Below are 17,317 nucleotides of genomic sequence, written 5' to 3'. Positions count from 1 at the left end.
GTGTGATGACTCTGAGGAAGATTTTGCCTTAGTGATGCTGGTTTCTTCTTTTGAATTAAATTTATTCATTTATTTTAATCCTGACTACAGTTTCCCCTCTCTCCTCCCACTCCCTCTCCCACCTCCCCTCTCCCCCTTCTATCCACCCCTGTTTCTGTTCAGAAAGGGACAGGCTTTCCATGACTGTCAACAAAGCATGGCATATCAAGTTCAGGTAGGACTAGGGATCCTGCATGGCTAGGCCCTCTACATATGTGTGACAGTTGTGTAGCTTGGCCTACTTGTTGGGCTCCTATGCAGTGGGAGTGGGAATGGACCTGACACTTTGGCTGGCTTTTGGGACCTACGCCTCATACTAGGTTGCCTTACCTAGCCTTAATGTGAGGGGAGTAGCTTAGTTTTACCTCAACTTGATATGCTGGTCTCTTAATCACAGCCGATTCTCAGTCCCAGATGACCAGAATGGATTATGCAGCCAGAGCAAGGTTTTTATTTTGAGTGATTCTTAATTCAAAGTATCACATAAATAGCCCTGAAAGAGTTTTGGCTTTGATCTAGAACTTTGCAAGTCGGACTACCATTTTCTCCATTCTTATCTGTTTTGGAATATTTGTTTAACTGCAAAGACGTGTTGCTGTTTTACCTTGCCTGCCTAAAGCACCTGATTGTTATAATAAAATGCTGAATGGCCAATAGCAAGGGAGAAGATATAGGCAGGACTTCTGGGCAGGGAGAGTAAGCAGGAGGAGGAATTTAGGTTCAAGAAGAAGAAAGGAAAAGAGACACCAGGGGCCATCCAGCCAGATATGGAAGCAGGAAAGTAGGTAACACAATGAAAGAAAGGTAAAAAGCCCTGAGGCAAAATGTAGATGAATAGAGACAGCTTACATTAAGTTAAAAGAGCTAGTGGGACAAGCCTAAGCTAAGGCCAAGCATTCATAATTAAGAGTAAGTCTCAATGTCTTTATGTGGGAGCTGGTTGGTGGCCCAAAGAAAATTCCAGCTACACTTATTGTCCAAATTCACACAGAACTGCCCATTGAATGTTGAGCATTCAATGGCTTTTCTAGCCCATAGTTAAGATGCTACCACCACTCCCCGAATGACTAATTTTTTGGTTAGTTTACAGGGCACTTTTATAGATGAAATGGGCTTACTGGCACCTTGGTCATTGTCCATGTCTGCTGTCATTTGTGGGTCTTACCAAGAAAGAGTCTGTACAGCTGCACAGATGTCCTGAGAGATTTGCTATGGTGGATCCTGCTGTATGCATTTGGGGTCTGGACTGATGCCTTCACAATCCCATAACCTGTTTTGATCCTGCATAAAGAGGTGACTATAGCATCAATCCCTTTGTAATGCTGACCACTGAAGCCTGGCTCCTGAGCTAGGTCACATGTATGACAGCATTCCACATTGGCATCCTTTGGCAAGCACCAGTTCCAGCAGAGCCCATGGAATTTATCATTTGTTCCTCAACATTCTTCACAGGGTAGAAACTTACTGCTCAAACCCCAGAAACCGATGTCTAATCTTTGCTGGTCTCCTGCCCTCATAGCCCATCCAGGCTCTGGTACCCTGGACAGCTGGGTATAACTGAAGGCTGGGTAGCTGTGACAGCTCAGCCATTAGAGGTAATCTACATTTCCAGTACTGACTTCAGCCTCATGAATACTGGCCACACTCCAGCCAACAGAGAGCAAGAATGGCCAAGCATTTGTCACAGTTGTAAAGCATTTCTCTAGGCCTGGGAGATCCCTGTATTTGTTCTTGTGAGAAATAACGACTATAACTTCATGATAAGAATACTGGAGAAAACACAGATGGTTCAACAGATAAGAGCATGTGCTGTTCTTGCATAGGTTTCCAGCGCCTAAGTCCAGTTCCTGAGAGATCTGATGCCTCTGGATCTGTGGAAACCTGAACACACACACACACACACACACACACACACACACACACACACACACACACACACACACACACACACACACACACTTAAAAAACAGATATTTTTAAAAAGAGCACTGGAGAATCAAAATAGTGAAACTGAGACATTTATTATCAATTCTGCGGAAGCCAGAGTTCAGCCCAGACAAAGGCCAAAATGGTTGGCATACTGATTTGGTGTAAAACAGTGTTTTTTATTTATTCCTAATCACATTTCTACTTCCCCAGAATTCCTCATTGTCTGAATTCTTCATGAAGGTACAATAATCTGGTGTCTAGCCCTCTCCCCAAGTTCCTCATTCTCTTGGTTCAGAACACAAAGCATTATCTAATGTATTTCCCATGCCTCAAGATTTCCTCCTTTTCTGATATGTGGTCTCAGTCATTCGATCCAATGCCTGACGTTCCAACCCTAAGATGAGCTGAGAATATCCAGACAAGCAGATATCAACTGCTAGCTACAGAAGGCAGCTAAGACCGCTGGCGTATTTGTGGTTCTCTGATGATCTCTAAGTGTACCTCATGCTGAAAATTAATCACATGGTTTGTTTACTACATTCTCCCAGATAAGAGAAGATATCACATATTATGGTTATATAAGAGCATTGCTGCTCTTGCAGAGGATCTGAGGTAAGTTCTCAGCAATCATAATTGAGTCTCTCTCTCTCTCTCTCTCTCTCTCTCTCTCTCTCTCTCTCTCTCTCACACACACACACACACACACACACACACGTGAGTGTGCGCTATATTCATATTAGCAGATGACATATTAACTTTTACATGTCTTATCAATACCATTATTTGAGGCTCCTTAGAACATTCCAGAAAACAGGTTCAGAAAAAAAAATTTTTTAAACCTTTCTGCTTGTGTTCAGTGTGAACTCTGACAATGACACATGTAATAATGCAGGATGATTGGGAAATTCAAATACAAGACACTTTGTTCCTTTATAAAATCCTGGGATAGGATCAGAATACAAAGGGAATAGGAATGGACTTCCCACAATGAGTGTCTCTGCAGTCTTGGGAAGGGGAGGAAAGACACAAGAGAAAAGGTGACAGGGCAGGCTCAGGCCTCTTCACGCTGCACACAGCCTGACTTAGCTCCCCTGACTCAGGACTAGGACTAAATGCCAGCTATTTGGGTGAGGAAGGCATGAATCCCCTGCTTCTTGTTCACCCAGGGCTTGCATTTCAGGCTCAGGCTGGCAGGTGCATTTGGTCATGTTTAACTACAGTCTTCTATTCAGGGCCAGTGCTGTAGGGCAGAAGTCTCTCTCTTCTTTATCAGGGGCGCTAGAATCAGAGAGGGAGGGTGAAGGTGATGAGCAGCAGAGGCGGGCTTCTAAACATGCACATTTGGACTTCTTGATTCCACTGATGCAAACTGAATGTGGTGCGGACATTGCTGGTCCATGAGGGTCATTACCCTCATTGATGGTCCAATTCTACTGAAGGAAAATCAATGGGGTTGCTAGTGTCAGCTGTAAAACACAGCCCTGTCATTATCGAACACATAGCCAGGCCAGGCTCCCACAGAGCTGTCAGTGTGATTCAAGGCTGGGGTTTATAGTTACCTCAAGAAATCTGGTTTTGAGCAAATAATAGATTATATTCTCTGGAGCTCATGGGGAGCTAAACAGCTTTTGACAGCCAACAAACTCATGGAAATGGCTTCTTTGTGGCAGACATGAGGCTGCATCTGTTGCCTCATCAGACCTTCATGCTCCAAGCCGACGCCTTCCCTAAGTACCAGATTACCCCTGGCTGTCTCTGTAATTGCCCCCTTGACAAAGTGCCATAATGACAGCTTTGGATCTTCTACCTCAAGACCTAGTGCTAGGGAACAGAGCCCTTCCTGAGCCAGGAAAACTTACCACAAACAGAGAAGATTATGGGTTCCTCAGACATAGGTGTAGATACAGGCACCTAACTGCTCAGGCGTATTAGAGAGAACAGCTTATTACAAGGTACACCGGTGGAACCCATCAAGAATCAATGTCAAGTGGGTGAGGAAAGACAACCACATGTGATAGCCTCCTGCTGAAACCCGTCCTATAGTGATTCAGTCAGTTCATGCAGTGACCCCAAGTTAGGATCAAGTCAAACTGTACAGATGAGGGAACTGAGTAAGAAAGGAGGTTTTTTTTTTTTTTTCTTTAGATATTTGGAGCATGCCTTTAAGGGTTGGTTGAGCCAGAAAAAAAATCTACCCTAAACAAGGATGGCACATTCCTTGGTCCTGGGGTCTCGACTGTATAAAAAGAAAAGAGTAAGCTGAGCATAGATATTCATCTTCCTCTGCTGTGGCTTACCTGTAACCCCACATGTTACTCCATCGACAGCATGGTGTCTTTCTCCGCCTCTCTCTCACTTCCTTCCTCTCATAGCCCCGCCTATCCTTCCTGCCTGGCTATTGGCCAAACATGTTTTATTCATCAACCAGTATGAGAAACATATATAGAAGGACATCTCCCATCATGCCAGTGCCCCCCACAGTGTTACCCATGTCCAGATTACCCTGGTAGTGTGCAATGATTTGAAATATGAAGATGAGGAAAAATAATTTTGGAATAGTAGTTTCCTTGGGACAATTCTGTAGGGACTTAGGAAAAGATAAACTGAGTCAGCACGTTCTGCTCAATGTTCCTTCACAATCCCAGAAAGACTCCAAAGGGACAAAGGTCTAAATGTGAAAAAAAAAAAACCCATGGATTGAGATACAGGACTGCCTTGTGGGGAGGGCACCCTATAAGAATAATAAAACACTGAGAGGCATTCCACAATTTAAAATAAGTACACACAAACAAATCTCAGCAAGGTACCACAAAGCTATCCATAGACTGGCTCTAAAACTGTATGTGAAAAAGACCTAGAACAGCCTGTGCAAAGGTAGAGTAGAACAAGAAAGGAGGGCTGATAGGACTGACTTTGATACTGCACTCATTACTTTGCCAAAGCACCTGAGAATTTCTTTAAAATGAGGAATTTTTTGTTTTGTGCACAGTTTCAATCAGTCATGGTGGTGGGGGAGAAGTTTGCATCCCGATAGTTAGGAAGCAGGGAAAGGAAACAGAAGGAGCTGTAGTAAAATGCAGGTCTGAGGACACACTCTCAGTGACCTACTACCTCCATGTAGGCCTACTTACCTATCACTTCCACCCAATGGTGCCATCATATCATCGATCCATCGAAGGGTTAGTCTGCTGGTCAGATCCATCCTGGTCTAATCGTGTCTGGAAACGTGCCTCTTCCCCACCATACACACCCAGCTGTGTGTTACCAATGCCCTAGGCCCTTGTCCATGAAGTTGACAGGGTGAACTATCACAGTGATCTGTGGTGCAGCAGCAGTAGGCAAGAAGCTTTGGCATCACTGGTGGAGCGGGCAAATGGGGCAGTAGAGCAGAAAGGGAATTCAAAACTTGACCCATGTGGGTGTAGTCAACTTGCCTTTCACTTAGGAGAAAGGCAGGCCACTGAAAGGAAAATGGGCCTCTCCATAAAGGGCAGGGAGTGACAGATCCATGTAAAAACACAAATTAACTTCAAGTGCATGAAACCTAAAGCTAAAATGAAGAATGACAAAATTGCTGGAATGTAATATGAAGGGAAAGCAAAAAGCCCCTGGGCTTCGCAGGTGCATTTTTGTAGGAAACCGCATCAAAGGCACAACAATCCAGACAAGAATAAGCACGACAAATGTGCTGCTGTGTGGGGGTAGTAATGGAAAACGTTAGGGCTGTAGGGGGAGAGGGGAGTGTGGGAAGCCTTTGCCTTCTGTTAGGTTTTTCTGCGAACACAAACTTGTCCTGAAACATGTTTATTTTAAGAAAAGTAGTGTTAAAATGTGCATGAATTCTTCACTTTCTCCTCTACCAGGTTCAGTGTATCTGGTTTTATGTTGAGGTCCTTTGATCCATTGGTACTCAAGTTTTGTGCAGGGTGATAAGTATTTTTTTTTTTTGCATTCTATTTGGATTCTTCAGGACACCAGAAGAACACAGACCACAGAATCAACTAAGCAGGCTCATAGGGGCTCACAGAGACTGGCATCATGGGTCTGCACTAAGTCCTCTGCGTATATGTTATGGTTGCTAGATTGGTATTTTTGGAACTCCTAACAGTGAGAGTGTGGGTGTCTCTGACTTTTATGCCTGCCCTTGGGACCCTTTTCTTCCTACTGGGTTGCCTTCCCCAGTCCCAATACGAGGGTTTATGTTTAGTCTTATTGTAGCAGTACTCGGTTGATATCCTCAGGAGGCCTGCTATTTTCTGAAGGGAAACAGGAGGAGTGGATTTGGGGGAGAGGGAAACTGTGTGTGTGGGACCTGGGAGGAGTGAAGGGAGGGGAAACTGCATTTGGAAAGTATTGTATGAGAGAAGAATTTTTTAAAAAAATGTGCTCGAATTAAGTCACCATGAACAAATCAAAAGCAGACATCTCCTGAACCAGCATAGATATGGGGCAAGGGCTGAAGTGCCTATTGTGACCCAGTGAAGAAATGAAGTTCAGAACAAATGCAGATCATAGCCTCCTGGCTTTCTATGGGTGCAGCTGGTGGGTGTGAGGACACAGCCAGGGTATTCTTTGGGACTCAAATCCTTCTTTGTCACTCCTGCAATGTGGATATGGCTCCCTCAAAAGCAGCAGGGAGGAATTGGAAGAGCAGAGGACTGTGGGAGACCCACCCTCGTATGAGAATAGGAAGAGGCTGCGTGGCTCAAAGGAAAAGGAATGAGGCTTTTTCACCTTGGAAGCTGAGATCATAGTGTCTCCAGCTCCCAATTCTTTGAAAACCGAGTCTTCCTTCCCCACCTTTCCCTGGCTTCTTAGGCTTCTTAGGAAAGAGGTGGCATCCCTTGGCTTATGGTCACACCACAAATACCTGCTGCACCCCATGTGACCTCTCAGGGTCTCTTCTCTTATGAGGACATGTCAGTTCTTAGATTTAGCTTCCATTTCATTCTGACATATTTTAACTGGCACATCTGCAAAGACCTCGTTTCTAAGCCATGTGTCCTTCTAGTGTCTGGTGGGGTTGGGCTTTGGATTTATGGAACACCATTTCTTCAGTTTGTTGCTATTGAATAGTCACAATATAGACACACTATGGGGGAAATCTTGGGTGGTGTTGGAACACAGCTCTCACACGTGTCTTGGCCAGATCTGCTCCAAGGAAAATATAATCTTCTGTTTCTGTTCCTTTATTTTTTTTTTAACTAGCCACTTTTAAAGGGTTTACCAAACTTTTCAGTACAGTACAGAGAATTCCAGCACATCTACCATCACTTCCCCCAAAGCCAACGTCTTACATAATCACAGTACAGGGTTCAGAGTTATGACACTGATGCCAGTTTGACATTGTCCACTGTGAAGACCTCATGTACACGTCTTGGCCCAAGATCCAATCCAGAACTTCTCACTGCGCCTCAACATCTCCTCCCTTCAGTAACCTTAGCAGGGGACACGCTTAGGATTGGTGGTTGTCACCGAGCACCCGGAGGCTGTGCTGTCATCTTGTCTACTGTCTATTACTGGGCTGGTGCTTGTGAAGTGGTGCCCAGGCCTCTCTATGGTGCAGTCCCCACTTGTTCGCGCCTTTTTCTTGGGGACACTTGGTGACTATGCAACAGGCCACCACTTATCTTATTTCTGACCACTAATCTTTTTTTTTTTTTTTTGCTTTTTTTTTTTTTTGAGACAGGGTTTCTCTGTGTAGCTTTGGAGCCTATCCTGGCACTTGCTTTGTAGACCAGGCTGGCCTCAAACTTACAGAGATCTGCCTGCCTCTGCCTCCCAAGTGCTGGGATTAAAGGCGTGTGCCACCAACGCCCGGACTGACCACTAGTCTTCATGTCCTTTGATGACTCTGGCCCAAACATTATTGTGCTGTTTTTTTTTTTAAAGGTTCATTTATTATATATACAGTTTTCTGCCTATATGTATTCCTGCACTCGAGAAGAGGGCACCAGATCTTATTATAGATGGTTGTGAGTCGCCATGTGGTTGCTGGGAATTGAACTCAGGACCTCTGGAAGAGCAACCAGTGGCCTTAACCTCTGAGCAATCTCTCCACCCATATTGTACTGTTTAATGAATGGCTATTCCTGGTTCCCATAACTCTTGGGTCTGGGCTTTCATGCTTTTCAGATAGACTTTGTCCTTTGGGGATACCATTTTGGAGCACTGCCTTACTTGTAGGGAACAGGTGCTTTAGGGTCACCACAATGTCCCTGTCTGGAAAAAGGTGTAATAAATACTTGGGATATGGGAGTACTCAGGGGCAATGGGTATCCCAGTGTCAGGTTTTATTTTTTTTTTAGGAGGTAGGATGAGACACATACTATAGCGCCAACATCTATGCTGTGTTCCATCCCACATGCCAGCTGGCTGTGTGTCTGTGTGCCACTTACATCCCAATCCCACAGTTCGGCCTGCTGCTTTCTCTTCATCCTGATCATTTTCCCCATTCACAGTTGGTCTTTCCAGGGCAATACTTGCTGTCCATATGACAGCTTCTGCCTATAATAGGCCTCAGCACAGACAAGAGGACATGTTTGATACTGTGGTATTGTCCTGACATGGTGTGAGTGTGAGTGTGTGTGTTGTGTGTAGGATCTGAATGTGCTGGGCATGTGCTCTACTCCTGAGTTACATCCACAGCCCCTGACTGTTTTGAGCCGGGGTCTAACTATGTTGCCCAGGCTGACTTCTCAAGCACTGAAATGACAGGGCATGACCTCCACTCCCCCGCCCCCACTCTTGAGCTCTTGATGTGTTCTAGGCAAGGGCCCTGAATGCACCTTTTGCATTGGTCCCCACAAATTATGTCACTTGTTCTGATTACCTATAATATGTTTGTTTGCTTCTCAGTTCTGGAACACACACGGTGATTGCAGAATTGCTTCTTCTCGTGCAGACCAGCTTCACAAATGAGGGCAATGCACAGCTGCTCCTGCCTTTCGTCTACGGCCAGGGCGCTGCCTCCTCAAGTGCACTCAGAGAAGTTCACTGACTCCTCACACAAACTTTTGGGGACTCCCTGGTTAATATTAATCAAGTTTCTTTTGAGGGTCTGCAGAATTTCTGTATTACCCTTTGAGAGCACAGATGGTTGAAGAAGTGGCTCCTAGCAGCCTGGTGTGTCTGGGCAGAGCCAGCCAGAAGGACGGTGGCTTTCCTGAGCCTTTGCTGCCCAGCCTGCATTGGCATCTGTACACAGGGTTATGTGCTACAGCTGCTCCTACCACCAACACTTCATCGGGAGCCAAGATAGTCTTAGCCTCTTGTCAGACCCTGACACATCTGCAGCGTTGCTAGCCAGTCTTCGAGGACTGACAGACCAGTATTGATCTAGGGATCACACTGAGTCAGGACACTGGCACAGCAGTCTCCTTTCTAAGCACATGTATCATCTTAAAGCCTTCAGTCCTTTCCACAACCACCTGGGCTGGGTAACCAGGTCCCTGTGAACAGATGAGTACATCGAGGCTCAGCATCTGGGATGCTCGTTTAGGAAGCAAGGAGAATCTGTTTAACTTTGGCTCTGTGGTCCTAAGTCCTGCCTGTTTCCTTCCTGCACACCCCAAGTAAACAATCATTCAGGGGAACTGAGAACTAGGAGTAGGTCTAGAGCAAAGTTCTGTTGACTGCCTTCTGGTCATGGATCACAAGTGGCTGATTTTCCCCTTTTGTGCCTAAGCCTTTAAAATGAGTACTTTTGGAACGATAGAACTTTCAGATTTTAGATTTCATCTCCCTATGTTCACATACCCAGAGGCTGATGACCACAGTCCAAATATCAGCCTCAAGCTCAAAGCCAGACATGGGCTTAACCATGGACTTGCAGGACCTGGTTGATGCAGTGTGCAGCTGACAGGCCCGTTGAGGCCAAAAGCATGATTCTGAAAGGGCATTTCTACCTCACTGATACTGTGTAAATATGTACACCATCCAAATGTAATCAAATAAAATGTTCTGTCTATTGGAAGCCTTCGTCTATATGGCAAATAACTCCAAGGAAAAGGGAGCTTAGCTCCTGGAATAAGTAAAATTATTTAAATTCTAGATAAATACCTTTGACGTTTGATACATTCAACATTGGTTCTATGTATGAAGTTTAATTATAAGTGGAATCTTTTGCATTCACTCAGGAGAACAGCATTTTAAAAGCAAATGTAGTCTGGGGATTTTTCTTGTATACCATCTGTATGCAGGTGTCTAATACCTATACTGGGGACCTCCTGGACTATGGTCTCTAACAGATGGCCTCTCCAGGACATGCTGTACCCACCCTGGGGCTTGGGGTGGATTCTTGGGGTGGTGATTTACCCTCTATTAAATTTAGCCTTTTGAGGCCCTACAGGAAAAGCAGAAGCATGCTTGCTGTTTCATCTGGACATGGGTGTGTGTGTGTGTGTGTGTGTGTGTGTGTGTGTGTGTGTGTAGCCTGAACTTGGTATGAGATGCTGTGGGATATGTTTGTTGTGTCTTTCTTCCTGTATTAGTTATTTGAGAATTTTATACAATGTGTTTAGATAATAATAATCAACTATCCCTAACCCAACTATTCCCATCTACCCAAATTTGTGTCCTTTTTGCAAACATCTATCAAGACCAACTTGTGCTTCCCAAATATTCTTGGATATGTGTCCTACCATTGGAGTGTGGTCAACCTGCCAGGGGTAGAAAACTCCTAGAGAAAACTCTCTCTCCCTCTCTCAGCAGCTGACAATTGCCATTAGCTTCAGGCTGTTGCTTATACACCAGGGACCACCTGGGCTAGTCCCTCAGAAGGATGGCATGACCAGCTCCCCTCTCAATACTGGGATTTGTTCCGGCTTGGGCTTGCTCATGTCTTGTACATATCGTCACAACCACTGTGAATTCATATGTGCAGGTGTGTCCTGAAGACACTGCTTCCTTGGAGTCATGCCATGCCTCTGGCCCTTACTTCTTTTGCTACCTGTTCTGCAATGATCCCCGAGCCTTGGGAAGAGGGTGTTCAGCATATATGTTCCATTTAGGGATAGACATTTCCAGTCTCTTATTTTCTGCATCTTGGCCAGTTGTGAGTCTGCATTAATCATCATATACTACAAATAGAACTCTTCGCAAATGGGTGTGTCATCCTCGAGAAAGGACCATGCTAATTTTCTCTGTATTCCAATTTTAGTATATGTATTGCTGAAGGGAATATTGGCAGGGTCTTAAAGTCCTTGGGTCTTAAAGTCAAGCTCAGTGTCTAGTTATCCTATCTGCACAGAAGGTTTTTGCTAAGTGAAGACACAAGGAATTGACACAGGATAGCCTAGCCCCTAACTTTGTCACAAGCCATGCTTCATGAACATTTCTTGGAACGTGTCCTGGGGCCCCTGAGCCATGGGTAGCAGACCCTCTGGGACAGCACTGTACATGACTTATAGACCAGGGCTTAGCTTGTTCTGTATGTGGTCTGCATAAGATTTTGCACTGGCAGCATTTGTCTTCCTTCAGGGCTGGCTGGAGGTAGCCCATCACCAATGACCTTGGCTCTACTGCACTGCAATGTGGATGATGCTCCAGCTGTGGCTCTGGCTCTCTGGCCTTTTAGCTGTATGGAGGATGGTGGAATGCAAAGCTGTTGGCCCAGGACAGCTCCCATTCACTCCCCTGCTGGCCTTTGGGATACTGTGGCTGTCCTTATTCTAGCCATGAAGAGTCAGTAAGCTGCTGGTGCCCCCAATAATTCTGATCAATACAGTTGCTGCTGATGCTTGATGTTTGGTTAGTTTACCTGAACAGAGGTCTACATTTCTGACTCACATTTCTTTGAGGTTTAATGGTTCTGGAAGTTAACAGCACCCTCTCTGGGTTGTTAACCCCGAGACCCTCCCTCTGTGGGTCTCCATTCCTGTTCTCACTTCTGTTCTCACAGTCACACTTGGCCTGTCTGGGCAGGTTTCCTGGTACTCTGCCTTGATTCCAGTTACAGAGATGCTATGAGCATTAGGACATAAAAGTGTTGGTGGAATTTTGGGACAGGGTCTCACGTGTCCCAGGCTGGCCTTGAACTCAGTCTTCTGCCAATGCTGATCTTGATTTTTTTGTTTTCTTTCCCTCCACCTCCAATGTGCTGGGATTACAGATCTGTTTCACTATACGTGGCACATGACAGCTACCAACATGGGGTTAGGGCTGACAGCCCCTCATCATCTTGGTGCAAAACACAACTCTTGACTCTGAGGGTATAAGAGTTTATTCTGAAGCCAAATATGAGTGGTCATGGCCAGGGACATAGATTTATGTCACCCCAAATTCCACATTTGAACATGTTAACAGTTTGATGATGTTTTATGGTAATAGAACAAAGAAAGTCATAAATTAGGGCACATTTCAAATACATTGGTGGAAACATTAAGCAGGTGTGTTGAACCAAAGCAGGGAACTCTCTGCTCTTAGGCCTTAGATGCTATTTGCTGAATCTTAGTCTTTTTAGCTGCTGTAAACTGGGGTTCTGTTAATGCATTCCAAAAGGTTTCATGTTAGTCACAGGATGGTAAGTCAGACATAGAGATGGACAAGGGATGGCTTGCATGAGAACAGCTAAAGAGAACCCAAGATAAATTTTAATTAGGCTCTGGACCTGCAACATTCCAGCCTTTTCTCATTTACGTGACAATTGGTCCATCACCCTGGCAGGTTTGGTGGAGGGTACAGCTTCGGAGAAGTTTTGTTCACACTCTGCTTACTGAATGCCATGGCCTTCAGCAGCTAGGACAGCCAGGAGGCAGCCTAACTGCCACCTCCTACACTTGGGGCTCCATAGCTGTTACAAGATTTTCCCTGCTCTGAGACCTTGCCACTTCTAAACTCAGGCCGTAACAGATTAGTGGTGATAAGGATGAAAGTGACTTCTGAAGTAAGCTAGGTGAGGGTATCCAAGCTTTGACCCTGACCTAGCCTCATATTTGGCACTGTGAATTTCTTAATCTGTCTCTCTCTTCATCCCATCATCACCCTCAAGAGTTCACAGCAGGACCTGCTCCACTACCAGCACAAGCTGACTTTTGCATCTTAAGTAATAACCTAGGAGTTGCTTGCTGTATGACTTGGGGAAGGTCACAGCAGGGAGCTACAGGTTGGGCCCTGGCACTACCTAACCCTGGTCAGTGAAAAACAGGATACAGAAGTCGGGGGTCCATTTTATTTCTGTTTTGGTGGCTCTCTGGGTCAGATGCAAGCACTGGAAATTTGGTGTGAGGTCTGCTGGGAGACCATGAGACTTTTGAACCTCCAACACAGAATAAATTTGGCATGATAGCTGCAGTGTCAAGTTGGCTGTGGTTGTGGCCTGGTATCCTGGGAAGAGGGAAGCAAAAGGCACAACTGAGGTCAGGTATGACATGTTCTTCACAGGGACCAGGAACATAAAACTTGCTAATTATCCATTTTCCTCAAGATGGAACTTTTTTTTTTTTCCTGCAGTCAGTAATCAAGGAGCAGGTAGATGCTGTGACCTTTGGGCAGGACCAGTCAGACAAATCTACAGAGACTGAAGGAGGATTGCAGAGAGGGGAAAAAAAGCCAAACAGGAATCTGTTTACCCTTTAAGCCAGGTATTTCACTGTTGCAGAGCCTTTATTAAAATGCTTCTCTCAGAGGAATCACGTGGCTTTTCTGGGCTTGAATACTCAGACTTTTTGTCTAAAGGTCAGTCAGCAAAGAGCTCAAATCCGATGGTAAAGAGCAGAGGGGGTGGTAAGGCCCCACTGAACAGAAAAAAGCAGTACAGTGGCCCTCCCCATTTGGAAGCCCAGCTTCAGCATCCAGTTAATGCAAGAAGAGAATTCTGCTTTGTGGCATTTCAAAATTAATACAACAGTCCAGCCTCTCTTTAGAGAACAAATGCCAAATATAGCATTCACATGTCCAGTCATATAGGAGAAATGGATTGGACCAGACTTGTAGATGTAATACAAGACCACCTATCCACCCATCCACATACTGGTCTATCCACATACTCATCCATCAACATACCCATCAATCAACCCAGCTACCCACCCACCTACCCATATCTACCCACCTATGAACCCAGCCCATCTACCCATCATCCCTCTAGTCACCAATCTACCCACCCATCTACATATCTAATTACTCATCCATATGTCCATCTACTCTTCTACCTGCCTACTACTTATCAGTCCACCACATTCACCCATCCATCATCCTACCCACCCACTCATTCATCCCCTGTGTGTGTGTGTGTGTGTGTGTGTGTGTGTGTGTGTATGTATGTATGTATATGATATATGTCACATATCACATGTCACACATGTACATATATAAACATATCTCAATGTCACAGGCCTATTAAAGACACCATTGGAAGTGAATGAAAACAAGTCAGCATCTGCTCCCAGTCAAACTTGGAAGGGCAAAGCTTATGCAAACTGACACCTGAAAGAGCAGCCTGAGGAGAATGGTGAGTTCAAGGAGCATGGACTTCTAGAGGAGATATCCAAAGTAAAGTGAGCTGAGGTAGAGTTCAGAGAGTGGTGGGTGGGGTTGGAAAGAAGATTTTTTTTCAAATGGAGGGACAAGTGGGTGGTACAAGACAAGGATAGCATGAAGCCTGGATAAGCTCCATTGAGCATTACACTCAGGCCTCAGATTCTCAGTCTGGTGACTTGATTTCTTCAGCACCTAGAAGCCCAATCCTGAGGCTTCCTGGGCTTCTGCGATGGTTCTCCAACAATACAGGCCTATTTATCATAGAGATCTTGAAGACTTGAACAATTTGGAAAAAAAATGCCCATAAGAATTACATAGGTTATTTGGAAATCAATATTGTGGTTTCTCAAAAAAAAAAAAAAACCAAAACCAAACAAACAAAAAAAACACAAACCAAAAAAAAAACCCTGGCAATCCATCTACCACAAGACCCAGCTCTACTACTCTTGGGCATATACCCAAAGGATGCTCAGTCATACCACAAGGACACTTGCTCAACTATGTTCATAGCAGTTTTATTTGTAATAGCCAGAACCTGGAAACAATCTAGATGCCCCTCAACTGAGGAATGGTTAAAGAAAATGTGGTACATTTACACAATGGAGTTTTATTCAGCTGTTAAAACAATGACATCATGAAATTTGAAGGCAAATGAATGGAACTAGGAAAAAAAAAACCATCCTGAATGAGGTAACTCAGATCCAGAAAGACAAACATGGTATGTACTTACATATTAGCTGTAAAATAAAGGTTAACTATACTACCATCCACAAACCCAGTGAGACTATGCAACAAGGAAGATTCAGGGGGATGGGATGCCTGGATCTCTCCGGGAAGGGGAAAGAGAAGAGATTTTGTGAGTGGACTGCAGGTGGGTGGGGATTGTAACATAAGTGATCAGATTGGGGGTGAATGGGGAGAATACCTAAAGAGACTACTGGAAAGGGGGCGCATTTCAGGGCCAGTTATATAAAAACCTGGTGCAAGGGAATTTCCAAGAATCTACAAGAATGACCTCAACTTAGACTCAGTAATAGTGGATACATAGCTCGAACTGGCCATCTCCTGTGACCAGGTAAGACTTCACGCAGAGAGAATGGGAAATCAACTCAGCCACATAACCTTCGATCTACCATCTGTCCTGCCTATGGGATGTGCTGGGTAAGGGTGACCTAGAGATCGAGGGAGTCATCAACAGTCTTACACAGCTGTGTGAGCCACAGTGATGATCTGAGTGACAAGAGATGCCCACAAATTCAATAGTGGCACAGTGTTATGGCAGTAACCAATCACTTTCTGACTGGATTTAGGACCCACGCCACAGGATGAAGTGCATGCCTGATACTTTAAATCTGGCCACTAATCTATGTTTGAGGAGTTAATTGGTCCCAGGGGTGAATCTTCTAAATGCCATTTTGCCAAATGGACATAGTTTCAATTTTCCTTCTAAATTCCTGCTTCCATACCCATGGATTAGTGCAGGCCTTAGCCCCTTTTTAGTTTGCTTCTCAATCTTTTTTTTAAAACATTTTAATTGAAATAGAATTACATCCTGGCCCTTCTCCTTTTACTCTCTCCAGCCCCTCTCAGTTACCCTATCCTGAATCCCTCCCATGACCTGAATTGCGAAGTGGATAGCTTCTTTCTCATTTGTTATGTTGACACACACACACACACACACACACACACACACACACACACACACACACACGTAGAACCTGCTGATTTTTTTTTGTGTGTGAATATGGTTTCAAAGATGACCACTCTGCATTGGGCAACCAATAAAGAGTCTCCTTCTCCAAGCAGTCAGTAGTTGCACAACATGACTATAGATGGGAGGCCTTAGGAGGGGAATGGCAGAATACAATGGGATCAATACAGAAGGGGAAGGCAGGACAAGAGACAAAAAACACTAAGGTTGTTTCATAAAGTCTCAAGGAATCATATTTTATAATTACCTAAAGTTGCACACACATATCTTAAAGGAAGTTAAGCCACCTGGACTGACAATGCCCTTCACAAGAACCACAGACTAACAAAACTCCAGTATCAGGCATGAGAAACCTCTCTTTGAAGGGTTGGTTAGGATTATCCAGGTAGCTTCCCAAACAATATAGATTATAGATGTAGCCCTGGGTTGTCTTTTAGGGGTGGAGGGTAGGCTCCTTCTGCTGAAGACATCACACACTTGGGAAACACAATTCAAAAGACTCAAGCTGTATTTGACTTGAGAAATTCTGTCCTGAAGTCCAGATTTTGTGGTCCCAGAAAATACTATGCCAAGGGAGGGAAGCAAATGAACAGCCTTTTCCATCAGTGAACCATGACAATTACCAATGTGACAAGAGATGAATAAAGGTGTAAGAAGTGTCACTTTTGAGAATGAAGAGGAGTATATGGGAGGGTTTGGAGGGTGGGAAAGGAAAGGGGGAAATGATGTAACTATAACACCAAATTATAAATGAAATAATTACAAAAAAGTTGTGGCACTCTGTAGGGAGAAATCCTGTTTAGAGGTACTGCAGACCACACCTGCTTAGGGTTGGTCAGACTTACATAACAAGGGTTTAAGAAGAGGAAGAAAGGCATATACGAGGGGCTCTTTCTGGCCTGCTTGAGCTGACTAGGAAGCATTTTGTGGGTCCCTCCTGCTCAGGTGCAAACCTCGTCACTGGCTCCCTTGTGTGTGAGTACTTTTCCACATTAAACTACTGTTTATCAGTCTATTTCTGACTCCACTTTGTAGTCGTCAATAGCACTCACATGTTGGTGGCCGCCAACAGCTGTCTAATTGGGCTTAAGGTCTATGCAGCAGGAAGGAAATCATGTCTGGTACTGGAAACCTTGCCAGCTTCCCTGCAATAGTGGGGTC

The 17,317-nt window shown here is 44.6% G+C and overlaps 1 non-coding gene across 1 annotated transcript; it reads right to left on the bottom strand.

Moving 5' to 3' along the window:
* Positions 1-11,048: 11,048 nt before the first annotated feature.
* Positions 11,049-11,152, bottom strand: LOC113831682. Its single transcript, XR_003482161.1, has one exon. It is a non-coding gene; the product is annotated as a U6 spliceosomal RNA (small nuclear RNA).
* Between the last annotated feature and the right edge of the window lie 6,165 nt (positions 11,153-17,317).

The sequence above is a fragment of the Cricetulus griseus genome, chromosome 2 (assembly GCF_003668045.3).
Source record: "Cricetulus griseus strain 17A/GY chromosome 2, alternate assembly CriGri-PICRH-1.0, whole genome shotgun sequence".
Taxonomy (NCBI): Eukaryota; Metazoa; Chordata; class Mammalia; order Rodentia; family Cricetidae; genus Cricetulus; species Cricetulus griseus.
This window is presented reverse-complemented; position numbering and strand designations above follow the sequence as displayed.